This window comes from Chanos chanos, chromosome 13 (assembly GCF_902362185.1).
Source record: "Chanos chanos chromosome 13, fChaCha1.1, whole genome shotgun sequence".
NCBI classification, from domain to species: domain Eukaryota; kingdom Metazoa; phylum Chordata; class Actinopteri; order Gonorynchiformes; family Chanidae; genus Chanos; species Chanos chanos.
In genome coordinates, this window is record NC_044507.1 from 2430001 (window position 1) to 2435000 (window position 5000).

Genomic DNA, 5000 nt, shown 5'->3' on the forward strand with positions numbered 1-5000 from the left:
TTTCTTTTCATTTTTGATGTTGGTCTACCAGTATATCTCTCACATATTCAACTTCAAACCGCTCTCTCTCTCTCTCTCTCTCTCTCTCTCTCACACACACACACACACACACACACACATACACAAACTCACACACAAACTGTGCCAAATATGCTTTAGCTTGGACGGAGGCGGCTTTAGGAGTGTTTTTGAGAACTCAAGCTGCTCGCCGTGAAAAGAAGTACTTAAGAACGGAAAAGAGAAGAGAACAGACGGAAGCCCTTTCTGCTCTCTCCCCTCTCTCTCTCTCTCTCTCTCTCTGTGTGTGAGGAGGCTGTGTTGGAGTCTCCAGCACTGGCTCATAGTGGAGGGAGCTGCCCGGTCTCTCAGGAGATGGTCCCTCACAGAGTTGGACCCTCACTGCTGCTCAAGGCCAAGAGGAAGCCGCACTCTGAGACTCTGTGTGTCTGCTATGTGCTGCTCTATGATGAGACGACATTAAACATGTGACCTGACTTTTAGGCCACTAGCTTTATATAAATCAGCATCTTACAGTGGTGGTTGGGATGTATAGAATTATCTCTTGTAGTTACCCTTTGGTCAACTTATCAAAGGCTTACTGTTCATGCAGCACCGTTCTGTTTTGTTTATTAAACTACGCGCGCACACACACACACACACTTTACTTTAATATCTTGGTAGTTATAAACAATCTATCCTGGAACAGAAATGATTAATACCCAAACTGATTTTGATTGATTTCAAATAAAAGCATTTCTGAGACTACGTCAGCTTCATGAGAGAGAAGATAAGGTGAATTTTCATTTCCTGTCGGCTGTCAGAGAGGGGAAGACTCGTCTAAAACTAATAATAAATAAAATTAATCTTTGCTCCTTACTTCTTTCAGATTTTTTTTTGTGTGAGAAGATTCCAGAAACGGAGTTTGTAGGAGGCGCGGGTCGGACACTTACTCGTCTGAAGTTTTCCTACGGCGGCCCAGTTATTATTTCCTTTGTCAGAGGTCACACCCCTACAGAGCGCTTTTGGAGTTTGGGGCCGTGCGGTGGGGGTGGAAAGCGAACCATCGTGCCTGGGGGTAGAAACAAAGCACTTTAGCGACGAAGCTAGCGCCCCTTACATTAACCCAAGATTGCCGTCGTCATGTGTCACGATTTCCTAGTCTACCAAACCGAACTGTCAAGAGTGAAATTTAGAAATAAAAAAATAGTTCTCCTCCATAAAACGTTAAAGAAAAAGATTCAAGACAAAATTTAAACTTCAGTAAATGGCCCGTTCAAATTCATAATATACGCCACTTGTTCAACGTGTTCAGAATATCCAAATAAAATGATAGAGGACATTAAAGTCTAATAGTGAAATCAGACAAAAGTTAAATATACAGAACTGTTGTCTTCAGATTAAGCGATATCCAAATTATAGATGTTGTATTAGACAGTTGGAATTGTTTATCGCCTTATATATACGCGTCCGTTTATTGAAAACTGCGGTGTGTGCGTTGACAGTTGGCAGACCTTGTCGCCATAGGCACGCACTGTTCCTTAGCAAGATAGCAGTAACTCGCGCTGACACAACGCATTTAATTTTTTTTTAATCTCATGGTCACAGTTTAGCCCAACACATTGAAGAGGGGGACGGGGGCGGGAGAGTCATATCAGCATCAAAATGATTGTAATCGAGTGATACCGTTTCCAGTAGGCTACATTTTTGTAGATGTCGGAGAGCATTAAATACATACCAATGTGTCTCTTGGTAAATTTTCTTTGAAGAGATACCGGCTCCTACACCTGACTGAGCCATGCTATGATTTTAAAAATGAATCACTAAACCCTGTGACCTAATAGGACTGTCGGGATTTTATCATCAGGCAGCTTTCTTAACTCATCTTCTACTACAGCTCTTAAACTCAAAGCATATAGAAGTACTTGTTAAAATGACTGAGGCGATGCCGAATTTGGTTTCTATTAGTTTTTATCTTGATCCTCCAAATACTTTTGGGTGGAGATTAGCTTGATGAATTGCTTAAAGGCTTCTTCACCAACAGGGCTAGGTGATATAGCCAAGAACCCACATCATGATAAATAAATCCATTTATCTTAGTAATGAGAAATAACTAACGCCAAATATATTTTGAATTAAACGCTTCATTTCGGCAAATTTCACAAGTTTAATTAGCAGTAGGTGTAAACCAGTAAAGTATAAACGGTCTTTGGTGGATTCAGACATTTTAAGAGAATAAACGTCCGTCAGTATAACCAGATTCATAGTACCAGCAAGCTGTTTGGGCAGTGACGGACTTGTCTCGTTGATTTAAATAAGTGAAAACGGAGATTTGAGGTGGTTTTTTTTCGATTATGTATTCTATTACAGTAAATAAAGAATAGCCTATGCAACGTGCGCCGTAGCGCGCTCGCGCCAGGCCAGGACGAGAGAACGTATTAAGAAATGACCGTAGACAACCTACTCACGTAAGGTAAACTGCGAGGGTGAGACGTCTGTAAATGTCGGTAAATTTTAGGTACCTCAGTGCGCAGTGTACAGAATCCATACACGTATCAATACACGACAGCATGACACACACTTGACTATTCATTTGGCTGTATGTTTTCGTCCTGTGATTTGCCTATTGCTCCTTTCTTCAACAGCGTGTTTATTTCCGTGGCATTTCCCCAAATACCTTGACCTTCATAATCACTGATATTTTATTTATTTCTGCTTACATTGTTTGATAAGTATTTGAAGGTGTCCACTAAATAAACATGACCACCGCTTATTAATCGCAAGTACCCTAAATAATAATTGTGTTTCAGTTATAATAGGTGTCGAAACCAATATTAACAAAGCTCATTGTACATAGATATACATAACGAGCAGTTCAGCCGGTAATTCTTTTTATGTAGGCTACTTTCATTCTGACGTGCCGCTTTACGGCGTAACAGGCCAGTGGTCCGGGACCCCCAGAGCGTTGCAGTGTTGAAAGAATTACTCTGGCGAAATGCCGCGATTTGAACGCAGTGATGTGCACGCAGACTAAAGACGACTTGGGGGGTGTAATGATTCCACAAGATCATTTATCCAGTCTAAGAAAGAATGACGACTGCACTGACCAGTTAACACTGGTTAACCGACTTCAGATAGAGGCAAATTCTTGTCGGTAGGCTCTTGAAATGCGAAGAGGTGAGAGGTGGAATGAAACGGTTTTGTTTATTCCAGAGGTTTTCTTTTCTGACTCATTACTCCGATAACTCACAGCCCAGATAAGGACTGTACTCTGTTTCTGCACCAATGAGAATTGCCTTTAATCCGTGTTAAAATGATCTGTATAATATTACATCTTAGAAATGAGAGAGAGAGAGAGAGATTGTTTTCTCTATTATTATGTTGTTCTTTTCTCTCGCATCAAAGGTGAAGAAGAGAGCATCGAAGCGATCTCCCAGCGGTGGCCCAGGTAAGGGCGTGTGTTAAGGGTGAAACTGACATACACAGAGGAGTCCCTCAGCATCGTCAGCACTTTACCATTATAACGTATACTGTCCTTCAGTGCGTGTCCTTGCGGAGTGTATTCCCTCTGGTTTGGCTCAAGCTGGTTAAAGTGGTTTGCTCTGACAGCAAACCCATTTGTTCTTTCGGTTGTGTAAATTCGCTGCCATGTAAAGTTTGTTGTATATTGTGTAACATCAACGGAGCGACATGTCGCCTTAAATTAGCTCAGGGTTTCACTATCAAGCTACATTCGTGTTTAATTTTGTCTTCCGCCTTTGGCTACACGTGTCGCAAGTGAGTCGTTTAAATCTACTCAGCACTGTGACTAGGCCATCATACATTAATCATGTCAGCTTTCCGCTGTCGAATCACACACACACACACACACACACACACACACACACACACACACACACACTCAGATGATCAAATTATCATTTACATAAATGAGTGGAGTGCCAGACTACATTAATCTATACACAGCGGCGCATTAATGAAGATAATGACAATGGCTTTAATGCAATTAATTTAAACAGTTAGATGGCAGAGTGTGTTTTCCCTCGTTCTCTCTCTTTCCATCCATTTTTATTTATATATCTATTTGCTTATTTTTCAGTGGGATTCAATGATCTGTTTTTATTTCATCAGTAACTGAATTAGTTAAACAAGAGCAGTCAGGGATCATCACTGTTTGACTCACATTAAACGAATGAGTTTGGTTATTTGCTCAGTGATGTATGAATGAAAAAGATGGCTGGATATTAATGCAGTGTGCTAGGTTATTGGAGTAGAAGAAGCTGGAGCAGAAAGGCATTCAGGTTTTTTGTTTTTTTCTAATGCAGACACTTTAATGAGCTTCTGAAACGGTTAACAGACCCAGCAGTGTGACAGAGAGAAGGATAACCGTGTTCTGAGGAGGAACACAGTCTGTGTGCTTGTCTGAGAGAGGGGAGGAGTGAGGGTGGAGTTGGGAGCACTGTTCTCCTCTGGGTGATCCTGTTACCTCGCTCCTCACTGAGAGCAGGACCTAAATGAAGAGCGCACAGTGACAGACACAGCAGCTCAGCACGCTGACTCTGTTCTCGCTGTTTACAGGTCACTTTATCTTCATACACACATGCTGTTTTTATCCTACATCTGAAGGAGAGCGGTGGACAAATTAGGCCTGTGTGTGTGTGTGTGTGTGTGAGGTGCTTGCATTTATGGGCGGGTGTATCTGCGTGTGCGTGTGTGGTGTGAGTGTTTGTGTATGTTGTGTGTGTGTGTGTGTGTGTGTGTGTGTGCGAGCGTATGCGTGTGTATGTGTGTTTGTGTATGATGTGTGTGTGTGTGTGTGTGTATGATGTGTTTATATATATTCAAGAGATTCAAGATTCAATAGGTTTATTTGTCACATGCATGACTGTACAGGTACAAACAGCAGTGAAATGAACAGCAATGACTCCGACAGCTGTGCAAACTGTCCAGACGGAAAGGAAAAATACCAGTATAGAATAATAGAGAAGAATACACTGTGGTGG